The sequence below is a fragment of the Protopterus annectens genome, chromosome 13.part0 (assembly GCF_019279795.1).
Source record: "Protopterus annectens isolate FY-2018-M chromosome 13.part0, PAN1.0, whole genome shotgun sequence".
Taxonomy (NCBI): domain Eukaryota; kingdom Metazoa; phylum Chordata; order Ceratodontiformes; family Protopteridae; genus Protopterus; species Protopterus annectens.
In genome coordinates, this window is record NC_056747.1 from 133,619,130 (window position 1) to 133,638,481 (window position 19,352).

Here is a 19,352-nt window from a genome sequence, read left to right on the forward strand (position 1 = left end):
GCAAGAGAAATGGTGAGAGAAATTCAGTGCTTTTCCACTGGTTGCAAATACTATACACAAAAATTATCATAAGCCATGATCAACTGTAGTAGTTATTATTAGACATCAAAAATTTGTGTGATAAACAAAGGTGCCGAAAAAGCCCAGGTAGGCGTAGAATAAAAGGTACAATAATAAAGGTCAGAAATTATATGTGATTTCCTGAAGGTCACACCAGAGTAAACAGTACTTGCGGTATTCCAACACGTGTCAACGTTATGGCAAAATACTGTAATCTGATAAGCATTTTCAACTTGCTTTCAGGAATGCTTATCTACACAGGCATATATACAGTTTTATAATGCAAAATTTACTAACATAGTTAAGTAAAATCTTGTCAACAGGTTTTGCACCAAACAAGCTTTCTAAAATAAAATTGAAAGACTACTTGTCTTTTTCACAGTGCCTGTTCTGCCAATGTAAACAAGTTCTACTGAAATAAGAGCTAATACTCACTCTCAGGTAAAAATCCAGTAATTCCCTTCTTCTCCAACAAGCACAGAAAAAAATGTACAAGACAATGATACAAACTAAAAATAAAATAACCTTGCTGCAGTACAAGTAACTGAGACATCCAGAACTGGATAGCCATATATATATATATATATATATATATATATATATATATATATATATATATATATATATATATATATATATATATATATATATATATATATATATATATATATATACATATATATATATATATATATATATATATATATATATATATATATATATATATATATATATATATATATATATATATAATCCAATAAAACGATCGTGTCAGCACACAGGTTGCAAGTCCATAAAACATTTATTGTATAAATTCCACAAGCGCTTTTACCCTAACTCAATTGTAGGGCTTTTTCAAGTGTAAACACAGTGTAACTGTTCAATCAGCCATCTTTAAATAACTTCATTTAAAAAAAAGGCGCCAAAAACAGTCTGACCTAAATTTAAAGTAACCACGCACATTTTTACAACTGTCAAGTTTAAAAACACAAATAAATTCACTTTGTTTACCAAACATTAATAAACTTGATAAAACTTTGAATCAAAATAGTATAAAATAACACAAAATAACAGTTCTATCTAAAAAAGAAGAAATGGATGTCAAAAATTTAAAATACCTTAAAATTATGTTAAACAATACAATCAAAATGTTACTTTAATAATTGTTTCAGTGGTTGTTTTAAGTAATTATTTTGATAAATCTTCTGCTTTTTTAATCAAATAAGGCTTAATAGAAATATGCTCATTTAGTCCCGGGGGGGTAGGTGGCATTCAATCTAATTTGCCAATAGGTCTCCCTACAGCATAGCCAAATCTCCCCCTTTAGGGTCAATAGGTACTTGTTCAAGAATCCCAAAACGAAATCCAGTGTGTTTAGGCTCTATTTGTAAATGTTTACTTAATGCATTATTAATATTCCCTTTTTTATGTTATATTAATGTTCATAAATTCGTTTGTTCAACGCTCTCTCTGACTTCCCTATGTAGAAACTAGGACAGTCTCTACACAGGGCTAAGTACACAATACCCTTAGTATGACAGTTACCCTTCTTTAAGTAAATCCTACTGTTGCCATAATTTTTTAAGGTGATGAGTACTTCATCCAAAATGTATTTACAATACCCACACCTACCACACCTACTAGATCCCTTGTCCAAAGTAGTCGTACGTCTATAATTGTTACTTTTGAACACCCTTTTCAGATTTTTTCCTGTTTTATAAACAAAGTTAGGATGATCACCTACTTTGTGTACTAAGTCCTTATTGTGCTTTAACATCTTCCAATTTCTCTGAATGAGGTCCTTAACTTCCCTTGTAATGTTACTGTGTTGAAGAACCATAGCTCTTTTAAAAGCTTGTTCACTATCCACATCATGACCTTTTACAGTTTCCAATGGTTTCCCCAAAATAGGACAATATCTAGTTGCCCGACCATTTATAATTTCTTCCGACACTTCCTTTATTAACCTATCAGGGTAACCCCCTTGAACTAAACAAATCAGAAATAAAATCAATTTCCACTAAAAAATCATCCCACTTTAATGTCATCCTGGCCGCTCTGACCATTTGACCCTTGACTATACTCCTTTTTTGTTTCCAGAGGTGGTCACTGTTGTAGGAGAGGTAGGAATTACTGAAAGTATTTTTCCTATAAATTCTTGATTTCAGTCCTCCATTAGTTTTATCTAACCTCACATCTAAATAATCAATTCTACCCTGGTCAAAATTAAATGTAAATTTTAAGAATCCAGTGGTGGAATTTAAAAACTCAACAAACTCCACAATAGTGTTCGCTGGTCCTTCCCAAATAATAAACAAATCGTTCAAGAAGCGTCGGTATAATTTGATGTTATTGTTGTAAAAATCTGAAAGGTGCGGCCACGGCGGTGCAGTGGTTAGCGTTGTCGCCTCACAGCAAGAGGTTCGCCGGTTCAATTCTCGGCTGGGGTGCCTTCTGTGCGGAGTCTGCATGTCCTCCCTGTGGTCGCGTGGGTTTCCTCCGGGTGCTCCAGTTTCCTCCCACATCCCAAAGACATGCAGTAGGTGGATTGGACACTCTAAATTATCCCTAGGTGTGAGTGTGTGCGTGTGTGTGCCTTCTGTGGAAGGCTGGGCGCTGGGCTGGCAACTCGACACTGTAAAACTCCACTGCCAATCATGAGCGAACAGATGATCCGCTGTGGCGACCCCTAACCGGGAAAAAGCCAAAAGAAGAAGAAGAAGTTGTAAAAATCTGAAAGAAACAAATGCTGCAACTCCCATTGTAACAGGACAAGGTTGGCGTAGATGGGGGCACAAGCTGCCCCCATAGCTACGCCTCTAACCTGCTTGAAAGTTTCCCCCTCAAAATATACAAAATTGTTTTCCAACACAATTCTCATTAGTTCTATCAACAGGTCAATATCAAAGCTCAAGGTAGACTTACTGTCCTTCAAAAGTAGCCAAAAGTAATCTAAACTCTCATCAGTTGGAATACAGGTGAATAGGTCAATCACATCAATGGTTAAAAAGTACACCTCACCTTCATAAGACTGCAGTGTCAAACCACATAAAAAATCCCAAGAATCCTTCAGCATATGCTCATACTGATCAGGGATATGTTTAAGTGTATGGTCCAAAAAATATGCAATAGCATATGTCGTAGACCCCTTCCCTGACACAACTGGCCTATATGGAGGGTCAGTTGTACTTTTATGGATCTTTGGAATTCCAAAGAAAGTCGCTAGTCTTGGTTTCTTAATGGTCAACATAATACCAATCTTTTCATCCAGTCTACCTTCCATGATGAATTCTTCTACGGCTAGATCTATTTTCCTGTAAGAGATGTTGATCTCATTCGTAGATACTGGAATGTAGACATCAACGTCCCCCAGGATGTTCAAAATTTTACAAGAGTAATCAAAAGTGTTGACCAAGACCATACCGCCCCCCTTATCGGGTTTCATAATTCGAATCCCCCTGTCTTTGAGTAAGTCCTCCAAGATGTGTTTTTCCCTTGTGGTCAAATTAGCCTTAAACAAAAACTTTTCTTAATTTTTTTTATCTACACTCAGTTCGTATAAATCTGATGCACATATCTCTTCAAACACCTGTAATTGTAAAAACAATCTAAAATAGGTGAACAATTTGTCAATAATAGACAAATTACTGTGGACGTTTTGCACCACAATCCAACCACCCCAGTGATTGATATTTACACACCTAACCCCAGCACTGTGGATGCTGACAAAGATGTGGTAGTTACTACTGACATGGCTGAGGGAGGGGAAGAAAGAGAGTTGAATGAACAGGATTTTTCTGGGGGAAAGGGAAGAGGAAGGAACCAAGTGAAAACAAAAAAGAAAGGACAAGTGCAATGATTAACTTGGACAATAAAGTAAATAGGGAAATAGTTATTGATTCTGACAAAGTGACTTATTCCTTCAATGGTTTTAAAATTTTTAACCTAAGCTGGATTGAGATTAATGAAGAACACTTTCACCTTTTTGAAAAAGGTTTTAAATTTGTTCCAACAGTTAGATTTGATGTTTGTGATACTCTCATAGAGTTAAAACTGTACACTAGAAAATTAAATTTTGCATTAATGTTTGAGCAGACCAATGGCTATGATACAACTAGCTTTAGAAAGGCTAGTACATTCAACCCTCCTCTCCACCAGCTTTACAGGTGTTTGAAGAGACATGTGCATCAGATTTATATGAACTGAGTGTAGATAAAAAAATTAAGAAAAAGTTTTTGTTTAAGGCTAATTTGACCACTGGGAAAAACACATCTTGGAGGACTTACTCAACAACAGGGGGATTCGAATTATGAAACCCGATAAGGGGGGTGGTATCGTCTTGGTCAACACTTTTGATTACTCTAGTAAACTTTTGAACATCCTGGGGGACGATGATGTCTACATTCCAGTTTCTATGAATGAGATCAACATCTCTTACAGGAAAATAGATCTAGCCATAAAAGAATTCATCATGGAAGGTAGACTGGATGAAAATATTGGTATTATGTTGACCATTAAGAAACCAAAACTAGCGACTTTCTTTGGAATTCCAAAGATCCATAAAAGTACAACTGACCCTCCATATAGGCCAATTGTGTCAGGGAAGGGGTCTAAGACATATGCTATTGCATCTTTTTTGGACCATACACTTAAACATATCCCTGATCAGTATGAGCATATGTTGAAGGATTCTTGGGATTTTTTACGTGGTTTGACAAAGCAGTCTTATGAAGGTGAGGTGTACTTTTTAACCATTGATGTGGCTGACCTATTCCAACTGATGAGGGTTTAGATTACTTTTGGCTACTTTTAAAGGACAGTAAGTCTACCTTGAGCTTTGATATTGACCTGTTGATAGAACTAATGAGAATTGTGTTGGAAAACAATTTTGTGTATTTTGAGGGGGAAATTTTCAAGCAGGTTAGAGGTGTAGCTATGGGGGCAGCTTGTGCCCCCATCTATGCCAACCTTGTCCTTTTACAATGGAAGTTGCAGCATTTGTTTCTTTCAGATTTTTACAACAATAACATTAAATTATACCAACGCTTCTTGGACGATTTGTTTATTATTTGGGAAGGACCAGCGAACACTATTGTGGAGTTTGTTGAGTTTTTAAATTCCACCACTGGATTCTTAAAATTTACATTTAATTTTGACCAGGGTGGAATTGATTATTTAGATGTGAGGTTAGATAAAACTAATGGGGGACTGAAATCAAGAATTTATAGGAAAAATACTTTCAGTAATTCCTACCTCCCCTACAACAGTGACCACCCCTGGAAACAAAAAAGGAGTATAGTCAAGGGCCAAATGGTCAGAGTGGCCAGGATGACATCAGACTGGGATGATTTTTTAGTGGAAATTGATTTTATTTCTGATTTGTTTAGTTCAAGGGGTTACCCTGATAGGTTAATAAAGGAAGTGTCGGAAGAAATTATAAATGGTCGTGCAACTAGATATTGTCCTATTTTGGGGAAACCATTGGAAACTGTAAAAGGTCATAAAGTGGATAGTGAACAAGCTTTTAAAAGAGCTATGGTTCTTCAACACAGTAACATTACAAGGGAAGTTAAGGACCTCATTCAGAGAAATTGGAAGATGTTAAAGCACAATAAGGACTTAGTACACAAAGTAGGTGATCATCCTAACTTTGTTTATAAAACAGGAACAAATCTGAAAAGGGTGTTCGAAAGTAACAATTATAGACGTACAACTACTTTGGACAAGGGAACTAGTAGGTGTGGTGGGTGTGGGTATTGTAGATACATTTTGGATGAAGTACCCATCACCTTAAAAAATTATGGCAACAGTAGGATTTACTTAAAGAAGGGTAACTGTCATACTAAGGGTATTGTGTACTTAGCCCTGTGTAGAGACTGTCCTAGTTTCTACATAGGGAAGTCAGAGAGAATGTTGAACAAACAAATTTATGAAAATTTATATAACATAAAAAAAGGGAATATTAATAATGCATTAAGTAAACATTTACAAATGGAGCCTAAACACACTGGCTTTCATTTTGGGATTCTTGAACAAGTACCTATTGACCCTAAAGGGGGAGATTGGGAGAATTGGCTATGCTGTAGGGAGACCTACTGGCAAATTAGAATGAACACCACCCACCCCCCAGGACTAAATGAGCATATTTCTATTAAGCCTTATTTGATTAAAAAAGCAGAAGATTTATCAAAATAATTACTTAAAACAACCACTGAAACAATTATTAAAGTAACATTTTGATTGTATTTTTTAACATAATTTTAAGGTATTTTAAATTTTTGACATCCTTTTCTTCTTCTTCTTCTTCTTTTTTAGATAGAACTGTTATTTTGTGTTATTTTATACTATTTTGATTCAAAGTTTTATCAAGTTTATTAATGTTTGGTAAACAAAGTGAATTTATTTGTTTTTAAACTTGACAGTTGTAAAAATGTACGTGGTTACTTTAAATTTAGGTCAGACTGGTTTTGGTGCCTTTTTTTAAAAATGAAGTTATTTAAAGATGGCTGATTGAACAGTTACACTGTTTTTACACTTGAAAAAGCCCTACAATTGAGTTAGGGTGAAAGCGCTTGTGGAATTTATACAATAAATGTTTTATGGACTTGCAACCTGTGTGCTGACACGATCGTTTTATTGGATTTGTGGTTTTGTTTCTACGATCTTTTTCCACTTGTTTTTTATTTTTATAAAAAATATATATATATATGTGAGCCTAAACACACTGGCTTTCATTTTGGGATTCTTGAACAAGTACCTATATAGATTCTTGAACAAGTACCTATATATATTAATAATGTTGAACACTTTCGTTCAGAAAATATAACAGAACTTCATCAGAACAACGAACTTGCTCAAAACACGGTTTAAAAACCTTAACCATATAATCACATGACTTGTGTAAACCAATGAAAATTTCTTTATCACAAAACACTCCCATATTTTGTTAAAAACATATTGTTCAATTATAAGTACTCTATATACAAACCTATCAAATTACTATTTGATATATAAAATGAAAATATATAATCAGATAACATAATGTTTCAGTATTAAAATGCAATTGATGGAACACACTTCATTCAAACCAGGAAAACTTGTGGCATTTAAAAGTAACTGCCACCACAACTCTCTACTTTCCACGTGTTTCACCAATCAAACCACCTCCAGGGTCCAGTGCTACTTGTTCCAACACATAAAACAAAAATTCATGTCTAGCATTTAATTCAATATGGTTAAATAATCCATCAGAATTTTTCTTTTTCCTGATATCATAATAATAATGTTTGTATATACGTTCCTTAAGTTTCCTGTCTATCCTGCCAATATAAAATGTGGTAAGCAATTTACATTGAGTTAATATACTATATGCCTGTAATTACAGGAAAAATTACCCCTGGTATGAATAATGTTACCCCTTTATTTGTACATGACTGTCTTTTTCAAATCTCTTAACTTAGAAAAAAATAGTATCTGGTTCTCCAAATGATTCTTGAAGCACCTCCCCTTTCTGTATATGATCAAAGTTTTTTTCTCCCAGTTTTTTAATTAATTAAGGAGTTTCCTTGAACAGGGTTCAATTCTTGATGCAGCAAAATCAAAAATGCATTTTACTGCTAAATTGGTAGCTATGACTCTTAAAAAAAGGTCTGGAAGATTTGCCTTAGACTTGTAGAGAGTCATGCAAAATCTTCTTTCTTTGCACCAGAAACATTCTTGAATATATCCTTCCCCTGGCTAAGAAGGGCGATCAGCTTCTATTATGCCCTGGGACTGCATGTGATGTAACACAGGAAGAAAAAGAAAAGTTTGGTCTGGGGGTCGAGGAGGAATCCTCTGAAAAGAAGGAAGTTCCTCCCAGTGACATCTGTAGCCTTGCGGGGTCACATTTAGGACCAATTTATCAGAAACTATATATTGCCAAAGTGAAAAATGGAGATTCAGATTTCTTGGGAGGAATAAGGGTCTGCCAGGTTGGAAGGCGGGGATAAGGTCCCTAATATAGTTACTCTGACTTAGTTGACTATTCTTTATTCTTTCTTTTTGGAATTTCACAGCCATAGCTTTTCAAACAATCAGCTTACCAGCATTTATTTGATTTATTATTTATTTGTATTTGTTTTCCAGGACAGAGCACTGATCTCTGTAGATCTTTTTCAGGCGCAGCTCATGAGCATTGTTTGATTACATAACTTGCTTACAGTCACATAGTTAGGCAATTGAGGCTGAAGGGAATCAAACTTTGTACCACTGAACTACAGGAAACTTCTCATTAACAGCTCCATAATCCTCTAAACCACCTGCCAGACTGCTGGGACTGTTTGACTTTTTTTTTTTTTTTTTACCAAAGTTAGACGATGAAGCAGAAAATCCCTTGGAAAACTTAGAGAATGAGGTCCAAAAAATCTGAGTTTCTCTAAATCTGCTTATCCCTTTCATCACATTTTTGATATTTTCTGATGCAGATGGAACAGAAACTAAATTTCTATCTAAAAGAGAATTCAAAATTTTATTTTTGACATCTTCTGGGAGGTTCTGAAAAAGCATCCAGGCAAACTTCGTTAAAACATTTCCAGTGGCAGAAGCCCTGAATGTAGTATTTACAGAGTCATGAAAAAGAAGTTATGTACCTAACATAACGTTCCATGTTGTCTTCATCTCGCCTTCTTTCTTGCTGGTTGGGATCGGAGCCGATCCTCGGCTCCGACTCTGCATCTTCTATAGCGCGAGAGCTGTTTAATGGCTCGAGGCTACCCCTTATCCCATGATGCCTAGCGCTAGCTACCCAGATCTCGTTTGAAATAACTAACCCCAGACATAGCCAGGGAATCAATCTGTCCAGGCAAACAGGTTGAGCATACCTGTCATACTCTCTAAGTCAGTAGAGGAAACAAACCAGAGAACACTCAGCCAGTGAAACCAAAACTCCTCTCGATCCAATAGGACAGGGGGATGGAGGGTGGGACGCAAGAAAGAAGGCGAGATGAAGACAACTAACATGGAACGTTATGGTAGGTACATAACTTCTTTATGTTAAGTTGTCTATCTCGCCTTCATTCTTGCTGGTTGGGAAAGCGTCCCTAGCACCTACAATCCTGGGCGGCTCATTGGAACAGATTCTTCAGAACAGTGGAACCAAAGTCAGCTCTGCTCCTGGAGACCATATCTAGCTTGTAATGACAAATAAAGGTATGAGGGTTTGCCCACGTAGCAGCTGCACAGATTGAATCCAAGGGCAACCTAGATTGGAAGGCTACAGAGGTGGCCAAAGCCCTATTAGAATGACCTTTCGGTTTGCTAGGCAACTCTTTGTTTCTCAATTGATAAATGAAAGTAATAATGTGAGACAACCACCTGGACAAGGTCACTTTGGAAACTGGGAGACCTTGTTTGCCTAGTGCGTAGGAAAGGAATAGTTGGTCCGACTTCCTTATATCCTTAGTCCTATGCAAGTAAAAACGTAATTGTCTATAAACGTCCAATTGGTGTAATTTGTATTCTGCCTTGTTGGTGTGGTTAGGGAAAAACACAGGAAGGTCTAAAGACTGGTTTAAATTATTTTCTGAGCAGACTTTAAGGAACGAGGGATTAGACCTCAGAGCAACCCTGTCCTTATGAAAAACCAAGTATGGAGGACGAACACACAGTGCCTGAAGTTCAGAGACGCATCTGGCTGAAGTAATAGCTACCAGAAAGAGTGTTTTCCAAGACAGAAACTTAATGGAGCAGGATGCTGCAGGTTCAAAGGGGGGGGGGGGGCATAATTAAGGAGGTTAGTACCAAATTAAGGTCCCAAGGAGGAGGGAGATCTCTCACTGGAGGTCTAAGGAGAATAGTCCCTCTTAAAAAGGCTTTACAGAGCTTATGAGACATAATATTTGAATTAGACAACACAACATGAAAGTTAGAAATGGCCGCCAGTTGAACTCTGATTGTAGCAGAAGCGGACCCAGAATGAAAAAGTTGTGCTAGGAACTCCAAAATTTCGTGGACTGGGGCTGAAAAAGGATCTATGTTCCTAGCCTCTGCCCAACAAGAAAAACGTTTCCATTTGCTAACATAAGATTTTCTAGTTGTGAACTTGTAGGAGGAGACAATAATCTCACGCACGGCCGGGGAAATGCTGGGAAGCCTGGCTAAGGTTGGAAGTGGAGCAACGAAGCTGTGAGCTGGAGTGTTTGGAGGGATTGATGCAGCCTGCCTGACTGATGAATCAGTAGGTCTGGAATCGGATCCAGGGTTCAGGGCTGATCGAGAAGGTAATGGTGCAGGAACAGAAACCATATCTGTCGAGGCCAGTAGGGGGCAATGAGGATCATTTTGCAACCCAACGATACTGCTTTCTGTATGAGTTTTGGTATCAGGGGAAATGGAGGGAAGGCATAAAGAAGTCCCTGAGGCCAATCGTGGACTAGAGCGTCTCTGGGTGTGTGACCTGGAAGCGGAAGAAGGGATAAGTAGTTGCTGCATTTGCTGTTGAAGGGGGGGGCAAAAAGATTGCAGCAAGGCTGTCCCCATTTGCGGAAGATCAGATCCACAACTACCTGATTCAGAGACCACTCGTGAGGCATGAGAATAGCTCTGCTGAGCCTGTCCGCTATGACGTTGGACCTCCCAGGGATGTGCGTCACAATCAGAAATCGTTGGGAGGAAATCGCCCACTGCCAGAGTCTGAGTGCTTCTCGACATAGGGGGTAGGACCTGGTTCCGCCCTGCTTGTTGATGTACCACACCACTGACATGTTGTCCGTTTGAATTGCAATGGTCCCAGAAGGGAGAGAGTCTTGAAGAGCTTGCAACGCTAGGAGCATGGCTCTCATTTCTAGGACGTTTATATGCAGATGGTACTCGTGAGGCTGCCAAGTGCCTTGGACTGTCCTGCCCTGATAATGCCCCCCCCCACCCTATGAGGGAGACGTCTGTGGTCACTGTGGCAACTGGAGGGGGCTGAATGAAGGGTCTGCCCTGAGACACTAGTGGGGAGACCATCCACCAGGAAAGGTGCCTTTTGCATGCTTCTGTAATCATGATCATGTGAGACATGGGCAGCTGTTGGAAAGACCACTGTGTGAACAGAAGCCACTGAAGGATCCTCATGTGAAAGCGGGCCAGTGGGATTAGAAGAATTGCTGCTGCCATGGAACCCAGAGTTTGAAGGATGAACCTGACTTGGATCCTTTTTTCTCTGCATTAGAATTTGTACTTGCTGGCGAATTGTAGACACCCTTTCTGGCGGTAGCCTTGCGGACATGTTCCTAGTGTCTAAGTCTGCTCCTATATAAGTGATAGATTGACAGGGCAACAAGGCAGATTTTTCAAAGTTTATTGTAATGCCTAGCTGGGAGCAGATTGTGATTGTGTAGTCCCTGGCTTGCAGAAGTTGATGCCTGGTAGTAGCAGTGAGGAGCCAGTAGTCTAGATATGGAAACACCTGGAAACCTCGACATCTCAGGTGAGCCGTGACCACTGCCATACATTTGGTGAACACCCTGGGGGCTATGGTGAGACCAAAGGGCAGAGCTCTGAACTGGTAATGACTGGCTCCCAGCTGGAAGCGAAGGAATCTCCTGGAGCGCCTGTCCATTTTGATGTGGTAGTACGCATCCTGAAAATCTATGGAGCACATCCAATTGTCCTGACCCAGAAAGGGTAGAATGGACTGTAGTGTGACAATCCGAAACTTTGTTCTTTGAACAGACTTGTTTAGTCTGCTGAGATCCAGAATCGGTCTCCAGTCCCCTGTCTTTTTTGGCACCAAAAAGAACCCTGACTAAGTTCTGGATCCGTGATGGTCTGCCGGGACTTCCTGGATGACTCTTTTTTTCTAGCAGTTTTGAAACTTCTATGATTGCTTGGTCCCTCAGATTGGGTGGAACATCTGGAAGGGATTTGCTTGATGGTAAGGGGGATTGAGAGAAGGGAATTTTGTAACCTCCAGATATAACTGACCGTACCCATTTGTCTTGCGTTAAATTTTGCCAGGCTTTTGGGTACAGTGAAAGTCTTCCCCCGACTGCCTCCAGAGGCGAGCAGCCGGGCAACCCTTCAGGGATGGTGAAAGGGCTTCTCAGAGAAGGATTCTCTGTTGCCCTGGTTCTGCGGACCCCCTCTGCCATGAGGGCGGCATCTGTTGTTGGTTCCCCCTCTGCCCCTGGAGGAAAAATCACTACGTGTGTCAGGCGAGGCTCCCTGGGATTTTCGGAACCACATTTTACCACTCTTCTGACCTTTGGGGTATGGTCTGGAAGGAGTGGAACAACGGACTCCCATGGCAGAGAGAGTCTTGCCTTCTTGCTCACACCTAGTCAAAGTGTCTTTCACCTGTGGTCCAAAAAGAAAGGAACCATCAAAGGGGGTGTTGGTGAATGACGCGCTAAAGTGTTCCGCAAAATTACACAGCCGCATCCATGCATGTCTCCTAAGGGTCACGGCCATACCTGCAGCTCTACTCGCACCATCGGCTGCATAGCAAATGAGCCTCATGGAGGAGTTGACTATAGAATTAAGGGTCGCAAGCTGGGAAGCCACTTTAGCTTGAGCCCCCTCAGCTGATGGATCTTGAAGGGTATCTCCGAGGTCTTTAAGGAGATCCCTCTGAAGCCGGGTAAAATGGCATAAGTAGTTCAGTGACCTCTTAGAAAAGGTCGCTGAAGCAAACATTTGCTTCCCGTATCTGCCCATGGTCCTAGACTCCTTGTTAGGAGGATGGACAGATGAAAAGGTTTCCGCTAACTCTTTTTTGGTGGCTGCTGCTACCACCATGGCATCAACAGGAACACCTTTGGTAAGGAACTGCTTATCATGGGGTGCTGTGATGAACTTGACAGATCTCCTCAGAGTTGGTTCCACTGTATCCGGGGCTGACCAAGCCTTTCGAGCCGCCAATGACATAAGTGGATCGAAAGGTGGAGAAACCCAGGAGGTGGAAGGTCGGGAACCAAACGCATCCGGAAATACAGACTCATCCTCGGTAGGGGCTAGGGGATTCCAGTTCCCCCTCTGCTTAAGCATTTCTAGGATGTCCGAAAAGTAAACATCTTCAGAGGGGGATCTTGGGGACCCTTCCGAATCATCTAAGTCTGTATCAAAAGTGACAGACTCAGGGGAGTCAATGTGCTTCCTCTTGCACTTCTTCTTACGAGGGGGTCCTCTGAATGATCAGGGAAGGCCTCGGAAGAAGCGGAAACACCCAATGGGGTGCCCTGGAGCGCCGGTTCCCCACGCTTGGGGTCTGGAGGAGCAGAGGTTGGCACTGGCACTACAGGGGACGGAGCCGATGGGGCCGATAGTAGAGCTGACTCAGTGGCCAGCACACTCCTCATGACATCGAAGGCGTCCCTGCCATGATGCAGAGAAGGCTCTGGTTCCGAGGAAATCGGAATCCTTCTCCGCACCGAGGGAGAAGGCTCCGAGGCCGATGTAGGAGCCGAGCTCACCTGTGCCGAAGCCCTGAGAGGGAGAACACGGTCAGACAAGGGTCCGATGCCACTCACCCCCTCGGAGCTGACGAGGGAGCCCCGGCACCCAGATCCCTCGACGGATGGCACCATCAAGGGAATAGGAGCCGACGACGGAACCGAAGGAGATAGAGTTATTGGAGTCGACGGTTCCACTACTCGAACCCCAACGAACTCCAGCTCCGAGCTCAATGGAGTCGGAGGAGGATCATCGATAGAAGTGGACGGAGCCGACACCTGTTGAGGAGGGCTGGACAACATTTTGGCAATTGCCTGCAACTTTAGCAACCTACTGACCACTCTCTCCATGTCATGATCCGAGAGCCTAGAGGATCGAGAGGAGTGAGAAGATCTGTCACTGCGCTCGCTCTGAAGCAGGGGAGACCGAGGAGCCAAATGTATTGAATCCAGAGAAGTGGACCTCAGCCTCTTGTGGCTCCACAAAGGCTCCGAAGTTTCTGATGGAGCCGACGGGGAGATAGTCTTATTGGTTCCAGCCGGAACCGAAGTAGCAGGTAGAGTCAGAACCAAAGACGGCTCCGAACTTGGAGCCGACGATTTCGTAGATTTAGGGGATTTCACAGGCTGAGTCTTGGCTGGTGAATCTGGGGCTTTAAAAGACCCCTAAGAATAAGCTTATTCTTACGCTCCTACAGAACTCTTGGACTAAATGCATGGCATATAGAACAAGAGTCCTGCAGGTGCGCAGCGCCTAAACAATAGACGCAAGAAGTGTGCCCATCTGTCAGAGACATTTTCTGACAGCATGAGTCACACTTCTTGAACCCAGACACCTTGGATTCTTTTGACATCCTGTAACAAAAAATACAACAATAGCTAACAAATCAAAATACAGTCTACAGAAAAACACAGTATACTACAGACTAAAGCTAAAGTTTTTTGTTTTTTTTTTGATAGGAAAGCCTCTAACTCAAACAGCTAGCCTATAAAGAAGGTAGAAGGAAAGCCTCTAACCTAAACGGCTAACCTGACAAGAAAAGGATAAGGAGGAGGGGAACTCTCTAAATTAAACAAGTTCTAAAGGGGAGGGAGGGAAGCTACAAATACACACTTAGCTAACACAACAAATATAAGACTAAAAGTTAACAATAACCCCTAGGAAAAAGACTATTTCTAGTAAAAAAGTTCTATAAAGAAACTTTATACTAGCCTGAGCCAGAAAAATGACACTTCGCAGCTGAAGCGGCAAATGAGATTTGGGTAGCTAGTGCTAGGCATCATGGGATAAGGGGTAGCTTCGAGCCAGTAAACAGCTCTTGAGCTATAGAAGCTGGCCGAGTCGGAGCCGAGGATCGGCTCCGATCCCAACCAGCAAGAATGAAGGCGAGATAGACAACTTAACATCACATTTTAAACAATGAGTACTGACATGATAAACAGAAGAAACTGAACTGCACAATGTGGATTTTTCCTCACTAGTGGAAAATGAAGCCAAATCATTCCTCATATTTCACGGTTAGTTAGGAACATTTTCAACATATGAACCTAACTGTTTAGAATTAGAGTTGCAGAAGCATGCACTTTTTAAAAAAAAAAAAAAAAAAATCAAAAGTTTTCCCATCCTTATTAGAAAGAGAAGGATTAGAATTAATAAAATATTTAGTAGCAGCTGGATTTACTAAAGCTAGAGCTGCTGGGTCAGATTTGAAATTGGTGTATAAAAACGTACAATACTGAGGAACTTTATACAATCTTCTGCTTTTTTAGGGGACAGCAGGCTAACTGCCAGGGAAATAGCAGGCTGTAACAAAAACGGGTCTATGTTAAATGAATGAACGATCAAAATGTCAAGTACAACATACTCGACAATGTTTGATCGATTCTTCATTTAAGTGGACACTCCAAATGCCGAAATTTGGAGTTCAGAAATGTTTTGGTCGGCCATCCCAGTCAGTGTAGCGTGTGACGTAGACACGTTACACTGTTCGTAATGGCGACGTCACAGGCTGCTTTTTTAATATACCAACTCCAAGATCGCTGTACATTGGGGAAAGGGCAATTTCCTAGTAATCGCTTGTTTCAATTACTGGGAAATTACCCTTTCCCCAATGTACAGCGATCTCAGAGTTGGCAAATTTAGTTAGGGCGGGTGTGGGGGGGCGAAGCCTCCCACTTCATTTTAAAAGTAGGTGTGTTTATGTAGGTGCGTTAGTGTTTGAATGATGTGAGTGTGTAGGGGTTTGTATGCACTCGTTGTATGTGTGTGTTTTGTATGTTAGTGTAGGGGAGGTGTGGGACAAACAAAATCTTTCAATTTTGTTTGTTTCAGGCTTTTAAGGGTTCGAGGTTTTGAACTTATGATCATAGTTTGTAGAGTATGTTGTACTCGACATTATGATCATTCGTTCATTTAATATACACCCACAAAAACAACCTCTAAAGCTGAGAACATTGGCAGGATAGTTGAAAATTCTGGAACTTCTAATTGAAGTAAATCATAATATTTTCTGAGGGAGTGAGAAACCTCAATATTCACCAGCTGAAAGCATTGATTCATCCTAGAAATCATTTCAGAAAAATCCCTCATAAAGAAATTCAGGTACCACACTCTCCTTAGATTCAGAAACCCGAGGAGAAAAAAAATGCATCTGTCCTGTCACAATTTCCTACATGTTCAAATTCCTTTAAAAAAACAGCTTTATTAAATCATCACTTGAGATATAGGTAGACAAACATTAACAGAAAAGAAAAAACATATTAACTTTTTATTTACATATATTATACATTACATATATTTTACAACTGTGATTTAGTCCAACATTACATAAATTGCTGAATTCTTGTCTTCCCTTAAACCCCACTCCTCCTCCTGAAAGTATTCTACATGCATTATTCCCACAAATGTCACTAATTTCTGTGTAATTTACACCTTCCTTTTTCTAAATATCCCACTTCTAATTCTTTTATATCGTTTACAATATTTGATACTTAAAAATTTTAGTTGGTTTAGATTTGATTTCCATTTTCTAGTAATTTTTTTTTTTGGCAGACAAAATAAACTTAATAAGGCCTTACTATGTCTACAGGTTCTAATTCTTGAACCTATTTAGGGAAAGAGAAGAATCTTTTTTTTAACCAGAAAAAGCCTTATAAGAATGGCAAAGAGCTGCAAGACTCTGAGCCAAGCCTAACAAATTATTTCTGTCCATACTAACTGATACAGGAGAAGACAAATGTTTAGTTATCTTTCTCATTTTGAAGGAAAATTCTGAAGAAGACCCCATATTGCCAGCAACAATTTTCAAAGGATGAGCAACACATTCTGGGTAATTAGGGGCACCTTCACTACCCCCTTCTACCAGGGCCAACAAAAGTGTTTTTCCCCTGCCCACTGAGGGAACCACCATAGCTACAGAGGGTCTATGTCAGTTCTTCAAACGCTTAAAATTTAGAACGTTACATGGTCAAGACTAAACGTTCGAAATTTCAAGTGTTCGAAGACTGACTTTCAACGGCGCTGTATGGTGCAGATAGGGAGAATTTCCCTTTTCTGCACTGAAGTGCGGTCTCAGAGTTGGCATATTTAAGTAGGGGGGTGTGGGGGGTGCAGCCCCCCTGCTCACACTGTTAAGGTGTGTTTTTCTTTTTTTCTTTTTTTTTATTTGATATTCGAACATCCAAATGTCGAACATTTTGTCTCGACCATGTAACGTTCGACATTTTGAATGTTCGAATATTTAACATAGACCCGTTACAGAGGACAGGTCTAACCCCCAGTCCATGGTGGATGTATGGATTACACTAAAGGGATAAAAAAAAGAAGAATGGTCTGAGGAAACAACTTTGGCCACAGTAGGGTCACCCAGCTGTGGCTGAGGCAAGATACCAGCTTGCTGTAGTGGCAAAGGCTGTTTAACAATCTTTTTTTTCTTTTTGTGGCTGGAAGAAAGTCCAAACAAGGAAGTAGTACTTTCTTCCATGGTCAAGCTGAAACTGGTGCTTGTTTCCCAGGAAAGTTCAGCAGCAATAGTTGGCAAAAAAGGAACGCAGCAAAAAAGTTACTTTTCCCAAGAAAAAAAAAATAAAAAGCATATTATATACTTTCCCCATCCCCCAAAAAGTAAAATAAGAACAGTTTCTCCACAGAAAAACATAGTTTTAAACATATTTTTGCCACAAAAGTAAAAAACAGCTGTGCTGTTTAAAAGTACATAACACTTATGAGGCAGTCATCCAAAACACTTTTTCCTAATTTAAACATACATCTTTTTAAGAAAAAGTAAATTTTCTCTAATAAAAAAAAGTAAAGTGAAAGTCTTTTTCCCCCAAAGGGAAGCTATCTGCCGGCAATGAAACAGCATCATATGAATGTCGATCCTGAAAAGCCCACAGAAGAGCTCTCTTCTCAATGGCAGGAAAGCACTGAAGGGCTTGCTGCCCAAATCTGACTATTAGTTAGCTCAGCTCAAGCTGAGTAAAGGTTTGGGCATGTACAGGGTGCCCTGAAGCGTTGGAGGCTTTCAGGGTATAACCCATACTGCTTAGGATACTGCTGCAGTGATCATAACGATGAACATCTGGACCTATTTTATGAATAATCATTTTTATAATCCACTTTGGCCCTTCTCCTGCTGAGCATATCTAAACAATCCTACCTTAGTTTGTGATTTACTGTGGAGATGACTGGTAAGAGAAGTTTTATTTGAATTTATATTTTACTTGTTATCACTGTTTTTCACTATTTGTAGGTAGCAAGCTATAGGTTATTAACAAGATTTACTTTGATTCATATTTTGTTGTTTTACCTTAAATTTCACTGTTGGTTGTTAGGAAGGGATAGGTTTTAGAGAGGCAAGCTCTAGCCACCCCATGGGGCTAGATAGCTATAAATTCACATAGACTGCAGAGAGGAAAATCTTGAGCATATCTAAACAATCTTACCTTGGTTTGTGACTTATTGATCTTTGCTGTTAAAAAGAAGTGCGACTGCGAGCGATAATGAGCAGAAGCTACTACGTGTGACATAAAGGAATCACAGCTTTTGGCTGGCTTGCAGAACTTGTATGGTCAAAACAACTTTACTGTACTTACTTTAGTATTAAGTTGTATATTGCTCGTGTGATTTTTTTATGTCATAGAAGTTGATTTAAGTTCTCTTTGAATTCTGTGGTAACTAATTTTGATTATTCTTTTCTTTTGCAATATTTTATTTGTTTGAAGCTGAATATGGATTCCTTAAATGAGTATGCAATTAATGATTTGCTAATGCACAAATATCTTGTACAGTATAATAAATGCTATGCATATTTAAAGTTAACAGCTGATAACACTGGTGATCTGTGTTCCTCATGTAAAATGTTGGATGATTTGCTTACTATTGTTAGAAGTAAATCTAGACTTAATGATGATGATTGCACTTGTCCAACTGGCATGGCTCGGAGAACTGTTGTTTCATATATTAATGACCGGACTGGAGAGATAAATAATGTTAGGCAAAGAATAAATAGAACACATTTAGGAAATGATGCATCTATTGTCTGCAAAGATCACTGAACCCCTATGAAACAAGATGATGCCCCTGACAATGTTGGAATTCTGAATGCAAGTATTTAGCAATCTGAGGATCCGGTTTGTTTAGAAGGAAACAAAAAGAGAAAGAAAAGAAAACAAATAAGAAAGAAAAATAAACTGATTATGACTGTAAAGGAAAGAAAATACACACTAAAAGGACACTACTTTGTTATGCAACACACAGGTTACAGAGAATGATAATATTTTTCTATCAGAAACCTCCAGTCTACAGAAAAATGCATCATTCTTCCAGAAGAGAAGGTATAAAAAAGAGGGAAGGGACAGGTGAAAAAGAAGAAATTA

At 39.7% G+C, this 19,352-nt stretch overlaps 1 protein-coding gene across 1 annotated transcript in view; it reads right to left on the reverse strand.

Moving 5' to 3' along the window:
* The window catches only part of NWD1 (NACHT and WD repeat domain containing 1), a 1,242,814-nt gene that overhangs the window by 296,589 nt on the left and 926,873 nt on the right, over window positions 1-19,352 (reverse strand). The gene's annotated exons all lie outside the window — the stretch shown is intronic.